Genomic DNA, 13,131 nt, shown 5'->3' on the forward strand with positions numbered 1-13,131 from the left:
AGCAAGCTACTACGCATGTCCGCGGAGCTACGTGAAGTTCGCGGAGTGCAACTGCGTCTTCGCGTAGCTCCGCGGAGTGCGGCTCCGCGAACTACGCCCAGGGTTAGTAAATATGGGTCGGCACAGTGCGCTTCCGGAGCGTCACAAAAGTAAAAGTGCTGCAGGGGTATTGTAAATATGCCCCTGGATCTTCTTTCTCAAATATGATGTAGAGGCCTGCCATGATTGGCGAACAATATTTGGCCTAAAACTCGAGAAGTACAAGTGTTGTTGGTGATTGGCTTAAGAAAAGCGGCTTCCCGCAAGATAATAATACGGGCCCCATTGGGTACGATGCCCTGGATGATTTAGTTTCGTTAATCTCACAATGCATACTGTGCTGACTACCTGCCTGGAAGACAACTCCCTGTAGCATGTGGCAACCAAACAAAACGGATAATGAGTTTCACGATTAGACCCCAGATTGGATGACCCTTTGCTTAATTCAGGCATATGGCGGGTAGATGGAACTAGGCAGCTAACTGGAAGGGCCTGAAAAGTCAAATAATAGATGTATGGTGGCTTAAACATGGATTATATATGTATGCCATGTAAAAGCTGACAGCTACACTCCGTCGTAGGATTGCTCATTTTGATTATACTCAAGTCCCATTTCTTATATCTCACAACAGCTTCCTGGGCTGAGGGTTGGCACCTCATCCACAGCTGCTGTCAGTAGTAGGCTTAGTCTCAGGCTCAGACAGCAGCTCAACCTAGAGTGAGTTTATCATCAGTTGGTACAGGAGAGGGAAAATCATAGTTTGGGGTGACCATATAATAGAAGGTGAGCAGATTGTAATAAACGCTCATGAAGTATGGAACCTTTATTATGGCTAAGGGATCGGGGGACTGTGATAGAGTTATAAAGTGAAATTGTGGGAATTCCCTCATATTGCATGTCCTTAATTTTCTCTGTTTATTTGTTTAAATAAGATGCAAAAGGTGTATTCTTTAAACTTACAATGTCAACTTCATTTATAAAACTGTTAAAGTGTTTTAAAGTGTTTAAAAAAAAAGTTACAGCTATCCTGTCCACAGTATTACAAGTGCATAGTACCGCGCATTATATCCTACGGTACTTGCAGTACGGCACATGGGACATTGGTCACATTTGTGATAGAGTATCCAATCAGCCAAACAGTTGTATAACATTACCACACATGCCATTAACATGCATGTCTTTGCCACACATGTAATACCATACGTTGACCTTTACAACGCATAGCATTACATCGTGGACCTTTACCATGCATTAAAAAAATATATATATGTTTCAAAGGAATACCCTTTAGGGCATAAAGTGTGACATAAATTATGCCAAAAAGGAAGTAGGGAACACATGGCTAGTGCCCAAGATTTAGGGGAAGAGCATCTCTTTCATGTGAGGCAATCTACAACACCACCAACACACTACAACGGCTCACTTGAAATGGCTGTTTTTCTAGCAGAGTTCTTGAACATAGGATTAGCATAGGGCATCCATGCCAAGTTAGAAAAGTGACACATTTTTTCAGCAAAGTCTTTAAGAATAGCATTAGCTTGTGCCGTCCACATAGAGCCAAAAAGTTTCAAATGCGCTATTACCACTTCAGGCACAGTATTAGAGCTTGGATTGGTATATTAGCATCCAAGCCAACCTGGAATGAATAAAAGAAGTCTCTGACACGTATTTTGCTCTAATTAGAGGTCGTCATAGTTAGTTCAGCTAACTATAACTCGCGCACCCGCAATGCACTGCTGATGACTTCACATATTACATCACTCATTACATGGTCAATGACATCACTCATGACATCACTGATGACATCACTGATGACATCATCCAGTGAATGTGTGTCTTTCTGAAAAATAAATATTTTTTATATATGTACATCTAAAGGTCAATGGAAGAATAAATGGGTAAATAAGTGTCTAAATGGATGTTTTGTTTTGTAAAATTGATTGTATACCTGACTTATTAAGTGTATCTTAGTGAATACATGTATTAACGAGTATAGTTTAAATATTTAAATATCTGTATCAGTGTCTCACTTTGTGTATGAGTGGCTGCATGGGTTGGTAAGTAGCTACATGAGTGTGTTTATGGGTTATTACTTTGTTTTCTGAGTATCAGTATGAGTGTCTATATAGTTCGGTGGGTGATATTACTTAGCGTACAGATGCATGAATGACTGACTCACTGTTTGTATGTGTTTTGAAGACAGCATGTGTGCAGGACTGTATGGGTGGATGAGTGTGTGTATGGCTGTGTTACTGAGTGAATGACTGTCTCAATAGTATCTTTATGAGTAACTACATAGGTTTTAAACTAGTATATGTGAGTATTGATGTATATAAGTGAGTATATGTGTGAGTGAGAGATTGGAAGAGTTCCTGTATAAATAAGTACGTGTTTCTATAAGTGATTGTTTAAGAGAGTAAGTATGTGCACGTTTCTGTAGAAGTAAGTGTAGTGGTGTGTGTATACCTGTATATGCAAGTAAATGGATGAGTGTGTGTGTGAGTAACTCTATAGATGAGTATCAGTGTGTAACAGGATGTATAGTTGTATGAGTACATATAATGAGTGAGTACATGTATGAGTGACTATATAGAACTGTTGGTGAATGAGTGGATGTGTATGTAGATGTTGGAATTACCTAATAGGTTGTTGTAACGGGTATTGGTATCTCCATTTTTTAAAAAAAATCTTAGTTTCTATTTTTGAATGTGTGCATCAAAGGTTATATTAGTGTGAGAGGAGGTCTGCCACTGTTCCACAAGGATGATGTCATCAGTGATGTCATTTAAGATGTCATCAGTGATGTCATGAGTGATGTCACTAACCATGTCATGAGTGATGTAATATGTGAAGCCATCAGCAGTGCATTGTGGGTCCCCCGTTATAGTTAGCTGAACTAACTATAACGGGGGAATTTCAATGGTTTTGTATGAGTGAAATGTCCAGCTAACTATAACATGTGTGAAACCTATGGTTTTTTCAGTGAATTTCTAAGATTTTTTTAAATGCTAATTCCTAACTATAACGTGTGTGAAACCTATGGTTATTTCAGTGAATTTGCAAGGTTTTTTAAATACCAATTCCTAACTATAACGTGGCTGAAACCTATGGTTTTTTTTCAGTGAATTTCAAAGGTTTTGTAAATGATAACTTTTAAATGAATTAATTATTATATTTCTTTCTTTTTATACTAATTTCTTACATTTTTATTATAAATATTTATAAATAAGTTATATTTCATATTCTTTATGTAAAATAATAACAAAAGTACTTTCCAACATTTTTTTTTATTAATGACACTTTTTTTTACAATATATTACAATTAAATTCTATATAATTCCTTTTTCATTTTTTTGATATGCGATCGTACCATACTTTGAATGCTAAATCGTCCCGCGCACACGATACGGATACACTTTGACGTTGCGCGTCGCATCAACGCTTCCGCGTGACATCATGTACGGCGTTCCGTACGCGCACGCCGTGAAAGTTTGTCATTGTTCAAAAAGAAATATTTATGTATTTAATGTACATATTAAGGGAAGACATTATCTGGGATAATCATGAAACTAGTTTTTTTTAACTTATAATAAGCGTATATTACTTTTAAAAGCAATTACGCAAATCGCGGCAGTACGTCGTTCACACTCGCATCGTAAGAACACCGTAAACGCACCGTAAGTGTACACAAAGCCAAGTGACTTAAAAAGAAGAGACTAGATTGGTTCATAACACTTCCTATTCCAACTGTTGAAAGACCCCTCCTATTTAAATCATTCTACTTTGACTTTCTAAGAAGAAGTATCTCTTCTCTGAAGCATGTCAAAGGAGAACAATGACAACATCTATGGACTCATCTTCCAGCCACTCCTCTGATGGATAATTTGTTGTAGAAGCACCTCAGAGGAAGGAAAAAGAGGTGGTCAATGCATCTCTTGTGACCTGTAAAATTTGCCAAACTACACTTTCCAGGGGCAATCCTGCAAAAAAATATTATTTTGGCACTGCAAGTATGGTGCGGCACGTGAAGACTTTGCACCCCAACAATTTTGCAAGAGCTGCAACACGGAGGTTGCAAGAGGACCCAACTACATCAAGTGCACCACCACCACCTGTGGGAAGCAGTCCACAACCATAGATCAAACATGATTTTCGTGAAGTTAAAATCCTCTGCATTTATTGTGACAAACTTTTATGTTACGGGGAATGTAAATGTAAATGTAAATGTAAATGTAGGTATACTTGTAAAGCGCACTGCCGCCCCATCTCGGGGCATCCTGGCGCTGTATACCACTGTGGAACCCTTCCTGGCTTTCCCTGTGAGATGCTCCCTACTGGGCACCCCCAAGGTGAAGCCAAGCATCCCAGCGCTATTGGGGCCGTTGTGGAGATTAAGCAAGCTATTGCCCAGAGTTGCAGAGTGGGACCCATGATTAGAGTAGGCAACGAGGCGAGAATTACCGAGTCCGCAGACATTGAGCCCAAGGCCCTGCCACGTCGGGATTTGAACCCTGGTCCCGGGCCAGACCTCTGCATCAGGGACTGCCGCTTCTAACCAGCGAGCCACACTTCTCCAACAACCTGATAAAACGCAGAGAAAGAACTATATTTCTATTTTAGTGTGTAAAAGTTTGTCAGAATGAATGTGTAGTTCATAAATGAATGAATGAATACATTACTACTTTATGGTGAATGTGAAAGAGCAGAACTATAAGGAAGTGCTACAGCATAAATCTATAAGGTATTTATAGTATAGTGTAGTACTTCCGAAGCACTTGAATGTAACATATCCATATAAATATGTTACAAATCTGTGCTTCAATTTGCACGGCTGGTGAAACTGCCTGGGTGAATTTGAATGTGTTAGGAGCGGATTTACAACCCCCTTGTGCCTCTTTTACACATCTGTTGCGTCACTTTTGTGATGCAGAGGTGGTGCAAATGATGTGCCATGGTGTGTGGTATTTACAATGACATGCATATGGAAGGTGCATCACATTGTAAAGACCTGCACCAGAAGGAGGCTTTCCTGCGCAGAGGGGGGGGATGGAGGTGTTCTGGTGCAGGAACGCCTCCTAAAAGTGACTAAGTGAAATCTATAAGATTTCATTCAGTCACTTTTACGATTATGCTGCATCAAAACCCTGCAGCTGCTTGAAACAGGTGTAAGGATTGACACAGCATTGTAAGCATAGGGGCCCAAGAGCATTGCTGGGGCTGCTTTGTGTTTCTAACGCAAGTCAAGCAATGCGCCACCTTCACAACACAAATACATCACATATCTGTGCCGTTTTTGCCCCATAATACACCACATTGTAAATACAATGCATCCATGGTGCTGATGTCACAGTGCACAATAACTGGCATATCTCTGGGGATGTACCACTTATTGTACATCTGCTGATTACTGTTTGAATGTAGTGAATGGATTACTACACACTGATTAATGAGTCACTACAAAACTCTAACAGGAATGACAGAGTGTTTCGTGCAAGTGTAAGGATAAAGACTGGGGAATTTAACATAAAAAAGGTAAATTTGCAGGTGCATAGAACAGTGCATGCATAGTCTATAGGACATTCAAGCAGTCCATGCCCTAAGGCCCACTTTCACCATGAGTACTTAGGTACTGACTGAATGTTTACAATTCCGCAAGCAGAGTGTGTGGCTGAATGTATAGCAGCTTTACTTTTACAACAGTATATAGATAAGCACATACTGCTGTATGGTTCACTACAATACTGAAACACTAGTATGATAGTGTTTGCTGGAAGTGTAAGGATACACACTGAGGAATTGAAGGTATAAAAGACAAGTTTGCTGGTGCATAGAACACTACATGCACAGTCTATAGGGGTTTGAAGCAGTCTATGGCCTAAGGCCTGTTTTAATCCATGAGTATCTAGATAGCGAGTGGATGATTACAGTTCTGCAAAGAAATTGCCTCACTAAATTTATTACAGCTTCAGTTTTACCACGGTACAATGGAAAAGAACATACTGCTGACTGGCTCACTACAATACTGAAACAGCAGTGTGAGAGTGTTCGGTGGAAGTCTAAGGATACTGACTGGGGAATTGAAGGTATAAAAGACAAGTTTGCAGGTGCATAAAAGACAGCATGCATTGTCTATAGGGGTTTAAAGCAGTCAATGGTGTAAACCTACTTTGCTCCATGAATACTTAAGTACTGACTAGATGATTATAGTTCTGCAAACAAAGTGCCTAACTAAATTTATAACAGCTTCAGTTTTACCACAGTACATAGATAAGCACATACTGCTGAATGACTCACTACAATACTGAAACAGCAGTGTCAGAGTGTTTAGTGGGAGTGGAAGGATACAGACTGGGGAATTGAAGGTATAAAACACAAGTTTGCAGGTGCATAGAAGACTGCATGTATAGTCCATAGGGATTTTAAGCAATCCATGCACTCAGACCTACTTTGCAAATTTAAAATCAATACAAAAATGTAAAGAATGTATAACTGAATCTATAAGTGCTTCACTTTTAGTACAATGAATACATTAGTAGATAGTGCTCAAACCTTTATTATTTTTAAACAAATGTATTCTTCTAACATCTCATAATTTAACAGAGCTTGTAAAACAAGTTCATCAGGTATTTCATACACATCAATTCTCTCGTTAGCAGTTTAGGAATTAATTTGTTCTAAAATTTCAACATAATTTAATGCTTCCACAAAATCTGCATCAAAGCTTTCGTCTTCGAAATCAAAGCTCATGTCTGCAGCACTAATTTCCCCTTCTTCACTCTCATTGCCTGTGACAGATACGATTAGTTCTTCAATTACACTCAAGGTAATTTCCAAAATCTCCTCAGTATGGGTCTGTTCTCTTTCCATAATGTTTCTCTTATGATGTAGCTCCTAGTATAAAAATATAAACAGTTAATTTTATCATTTTTCTTAATATATAATACAAAACTAGCACTTTCAACGATTTTGGCCTAAACAAAATATTATATAAATACCATTGTCTAATAACATTCCATTGGTAGAGTTGTACTCCTTTATAAAGTTATATAAATATAATTACTTATAAGGATATCCTGTTCTTAAGTTTTCTTAAATTTTGAAACCAGTCACTCCTTATGACTATAGAAAAAGACTCAGGCTGCTATAGTAAAATGCAGTACTAAAAATGTAGAATATGTCTTTTCATCTTACCCATTCCAAAATAGTAAATGTGTTTTAGTAAAATGCAAGGGATACTATTGGTTGTCCAGAATAACACTGTGTATATGTGTATATTTAGGTACCATTATCACACTAGTTTTTGAATACTTCATGTCTTTTCACAGAAATAAACTCTTAAAGACCTATCCAGTACTCACCTTTTAACATAATTAGGAAGTAGTAATTCCTTATATAAGTCGAAAATACTCACAGCAACAGGTATAGAACACTGGTACACTCAGTATATAATTTTTTGAAATGTCTTTAAAAGATACAAACCATCTTTAAACAATAATGTACTCCATCCATGTTTTGTTACTTCAGCTCGGTAGAAGCACATTCCATCGACCATTTTTAACAATTACTTGTACTTACCTTAAGCATAATAAATATAAAAAAATATATATATTATAAAATTACCATCTGTGGAAGACACAAAAAAATACAGTTACAATATATCTTTTACAACACAAAATAATTTGTAAAGTATTACATTTGCCTTTTTTGCTGTTCTCAGAATATATTGAATTTCACTAGAAACCGTGAGTTCAATAGTACTCATCACATAACAGCGGGCAAAAAAAAGACAATCAATAAGATTATCTTAAAAAAAACATTCAACATTCTCAATAACAATCTAAAAAATAGAAATAAAATATATCTTAAATGTTTTTTTCTAAGAGCAATTTCTTACGTAAATATGGCACATCTCAAACAATCATAACATAACAAAACATTATGATTAATTTTAATACACTGTAAATAATGTTACTTACAAATATATGCTGACAAAATATACAACAAAAAGTCCTTAATGGTTTCACATACTTTTCCGCACGGCCAAATAGTATGCGTCAAATTCTTAGTTTGGAAATTGTTCAATAGTAATCCTGAGCGTCTGCCTCCCAGCCTTCTGATCCAAAACCACCGACATCATTTGCTCCGTCCCCCAGTGCTCGTCCCTCAGCCCGACGCTATTCAACATCTACATGGCCACCCTCACACAAGCAGCCCACCATCACAACCTCAACATCATCTCCTACGCCGACGACACCCAGCTCATCCTCTTCCTCACCAAGAAGCCACATACCACCAAAAGCAAACCTCCATGACACAATGAAGGACGTCACCAACTACATAAAGAGCAGCTCTCTAAACATGAACTCGCACAAGATGAAGGTACTCATCCTCAGACCCACCCCCTCAGCCTCGGACGGCTCCTGCTACCTGACTACACTGTGAACAGTACCAACACCTACCAACCATGTCCACAACCTAGGATTTATCCTCAACTCCTCCCTCTCCATGTGTAAGCAAGTCTATACCGTCTCCTCGTACTTCTATAACACCCTCCACATGCTTCGCAACATTTAAAAGTGGACCCTAACCAAAAGAAGAAGAACAGTGACACAGGCCCTCATCAGCAGCAGACTACACTGTGGCAACACATTCTACACAGGAATTCCAGCCAAACACCTACAACAAATCCAAAAGACCTCCACCTGAGTGATCATGAATGCCCCCTGCTGCAGCCACATCACCCACCACCTGATACACCTACACTGCCTCAATATCAACAAGAGTATCACCTTCAAGCTCCTCAACCTCACTTACAAAATACTCTACAACACCAGACTAACCTACCTTAACAGCAGTAATCCTGAAAGGCCAAATTTTGTTCCTAAAATTTTGGCTTTAAAAATATTAGGTAAGAATTTGGTAATTCTTTAGGCAAACGTTGTTTAAAAACCAATTGACTACCATTACAATGTATCCAACCTTTCAGACACTTTAAATAAACAGTGTAATGTCCAGATGTTGTAGACGGTCCATCATGAAAAATAATTGCAACAGCTACAAAAGTTCTTCCTGACATTGAAACTTGACCAGCTACAACATTTTTTATTAAAGTGTCCAATTTTCTTCCATCAGCTCTACAAGGTTGCAGCATTAAAATTACATACTGTCCATATCTTTGTATAATTAATGTTGATGACATTTCTGATTTACATTGTCCACACTCCATGTTTTGACTTGCTCCTCTAATTAGATTGTTAAAAGACACTGATTCACAGTCAGGTAAAGTCAAATATATGAATCGTTCACTGTCAATGTTACTGCTACATGTAAACAAACAATTTTCACAGTTATGTTCCCATTTATAAGAAAGGCCAAAAAGATTTTCAATATCTATACCTTCATCTTCCAATACAACAAGGATATTCATTACGAATTCCTGACAATCTTGCTGAATATTCTGCGTAAATTGAGTAGAACCAGAACACATGTCCAAAACATTTCGAATATCAGAAACACTTTGTATTTTACTTTTATCACTACTACATTTCTCATAAACAGACTACAACAATGAACAGAATCTTTCTTTCCGATTTTCAACAATTTGCTGTAACAAACTTTCAAGGAAAAAAACATTAACAACTACATTAGCATAGCAGTTGACACCAGAACTATTTTCAAACTGATAACCAACATTCTCTTCAACACTGTCCTTTTTCTTTTTGCTTGCAATCACAACTTCATCTTGTTCTTTTCCTTTCTCTACAGCTTCACTAGAGATTTTCTCAAATCTTCTTCTTCTACCTACCACGGCCTTTTCAAATATTGGATATTGACCTAGGTTGGGTGCATATTCTCTTCTTAACCTATTATACTCTTTCACACAACTTGCATCTGCACTAATCTTTATCTCACCAAAATCAATCAAGTACAATCCAGATAAAGTTCTCACTCGAGACAAAGCAACATATGCCATACCCTCTTTGAACACAGTACTTCCAATATTCACTAAAGCACTATCTACACCTAAACCTTGAGATTTATGAATAGTCACCGCATACGCCAAACAAATAGGAAACTGTATTCTGCAAACATACAAATCTATTTACAAGCAAAAATCGAGATGAACAACGACTAAATTGTTGTACTTCTTCTATTTCATTAAATTTGATTTTCAAAAATTCTATACCATCTCTGTTTACAAAATTAAGAAAATTAACTATTTTACCCATTGCTCCATTTACTAAACCTTTTTCCACATTCAAATTACGTCGGAAAATTACTCTACAGTTTACACATGCATGTAAATGCTTTTCTAAACCAGCAGTTTTACTTATCGATTTTTCTAAAGAATCCAATTTCCTCTTCACTTTTTCAGTCAAAATAATAGTGATTCCTTCATGTTCTATTTTATCAATAGCTTCCAATTTTATAATTTCTTCATTTTCCAACTTTAACATTTCTTCATTGAATATAGAACATTCACGCAGTTTTGGCATTAAGCAGATTATAGATTTGTTTTCTGCAATTCTCATGTATATTTACTCTGGGACACTATTTTAATTTGGAAACAAATTGGAAAGTAATCGTCTCTGTAAACCTTGTTTGCCATATTCAGTCACTTTTCCAATTCCTATATCTTGAAGAATAGTTCAATAATCAGTATCATTTGCCTGTCGCATATTTGTAATAAGTTCCTTATACTCAAAATATGACCAAATGTTTACATTTTCAATGCTCCCCAAAGACTTTCTGGTATCTTCATGCACCAGTGTTTTAAACACTGGTTGTCCTTTTACAGGAGAAAGTTGTAGAAGATCTCCAAAAACGATGACGTGTTTTCCTCCGAATAATACTTCACACTCTGTTTAAAGAATTTGCTTCATTCTTAAATGCACAAAGGCAAGCATTAAGTTTGATACCATGCTTACCTCATCAATAATGAGAAGTTTCATTTTCCTCAAGACTCTTGAAACTTCACAACAAGCTTCTCCAGATAGCTTGTGGTATTCTAATTTGTTTTCATGCTCTACTGGTAGCATTAATAAACGATGTTAAGTAATTCCATTAATATTGTGTGCTGCCAACCCAGTAAGAGCAGTGACAACACAAGACAAATGCGACTCAGTTGTTTTCTGTAGATAAGTTGTAATTACTTTAATTAAAAAACTTTTTCCTGTTCTAGCTTGTCCACTCACGTACATTCGGATAGGTTGCAATGATGAGCAACAGCACTCTTTCTTTTCATGAAGTAATCCATGGTCAATCTGTTCTCTCACTTGGTCATATATTTGTTTCTGCTCAACATTTAGTTGTTCTTCCAAGTTTCCTAAGTTTGTTACATCTCCTTGAGCTTGATACATTGCAGTTTCCACCTCTTCCATAGCAGTTGCTGCTTCATTTTGAACAATTGGTTCTCCTAGTGGGTCCTGACACAACGGAGCAGAAGTTTGACTGTCTTGAGAACTGTCTCTAGCAATCTCAGCTGCAATTGTAGCTTCTTGCTCTATTTCGTCGTTCAACATTTTCACATAATTAGCAAAAACAGGACATTCTATAGTATCTTTACTTGCGTTGAAGGAATCTTCATAGCTCTCGAAATCTCCAAGTAATTCCAATTTTGAACGCCATGGATTGAAAAGTTGCAAAAGAGCCAAATAGTAAAATTCCCTTTTGTCAGGTGTTTCGCAACTCAGGTTACGGTGATTAAACAAATGTCATTTTCTTTGTTTCACCAAACTTCCTTCAGAACCAACCAGGGCATATATACCATTATTGATGTTTTCTGTAACATGCCGTTTAAAAATATAGTTTTGAAGCACTTCATGAAGACACATGTTTTCAAGATGATGACTTCTGTTTGGATAATATGTATCCAACATATTTGTTTTCACAATATCTGTACTTTCTGGCTCTTTTTCAGCTAAATATTCAATTTCTTGTGCAGATTTAAGTACTCGATTTCGTGTTGCAGCAAGACCTAAACTCACCCAAATGATTCTTCTAGATTTGTATAGACTAGCAGATGATAAGCGATCTGAACATTCATACGCTCCAATTTCTCGATGAGATAACATCTTCAAACTGTAACTATATAATTTCTTACTTAGACTCTTCTCATTTGAAATCTCTTCCCACATTTCTTTCAATTCTGTCTTTTCTGATTTGGTTATGTAGGATGTTACATATCGAGCAACAGCAATGGAACTGTCTGCAACATATTGAATATCCATGTTAGCATTCCACATGGACAAAATGACTGGGTTGTAGTCATTTATGTATTTTGACTCTTCATTTCTTTTTAAGTTGTATGTATTTTTGGAGACTTTCTTGTGATAGTATGTCGCAAAGATGACATAAAACAGTTCACTCTTCCTTTCGATATTACAGGACGTGGAAATCCAAAACGACATTTGGTGTAGAACTTGTCCTTAGATTTGTACTTTCAACGACAGTATTTCCCACAACAATGGCTTTGGAATCGTAAGACTTGTTGTCTTAAGTCCTTATCTTGTATACTATTGGGTATATCACATGTAGCATATTCTTCAATAAAAGACAGCACAGTATCATCTGACTCAGTTCCAAATTTGGGAGCATCTTTGATCCATATTAGCAGATGTATGTGAGGAGCACCTCTCACTTGATACTCCTTTCTCCAAAGGAAATCCAGAACCTCTCCAAGAGGAGGATTTTTTTTATTGGTGATAAAAGACATCATAGCTTCGAATCTATGACTGAAATACCTGCATACATTAACTGGATCCAAAGAGCACAATTCTCCAGGTGTCTTGTATTCAATATTTAGTATATTTGGAGTTGCCTCTCGAAGAAATTGAAGTAAATCATCCCAAGCATATTCAGCACAGCTTAAAGTAAGAAACCATGTAGGAGTTCCTAAGTTCCTTAGCATACATATCAGTTCTCCATGACGACGGTACCAGTACTCATTAGTACCACGCTGACATGCCATGAGATTAATTAGCTGAGATTCCAAAACATTATCTTTCTGCAGTAGTTTATCCATAAATTCCTTTGCCGAAACATTTTGCAGATGTGCACCTGTTTTCAATATATGGTTTACTGCATATGAA

The sequence above is a fragment of the Lissotriton helveticus genome, chromosome 5_1 (assembly GCF_964261635.1).
Source record: "Lissotriton helveticus chromosome 5_1, aLisHel1.1, whole genome shotgun sequence".
NCBI lineage: Eukaryota > Metazoa > Chordata > Amphibia > Caudata > Salamandridae > Lissotriton > Lissotriton helveticus.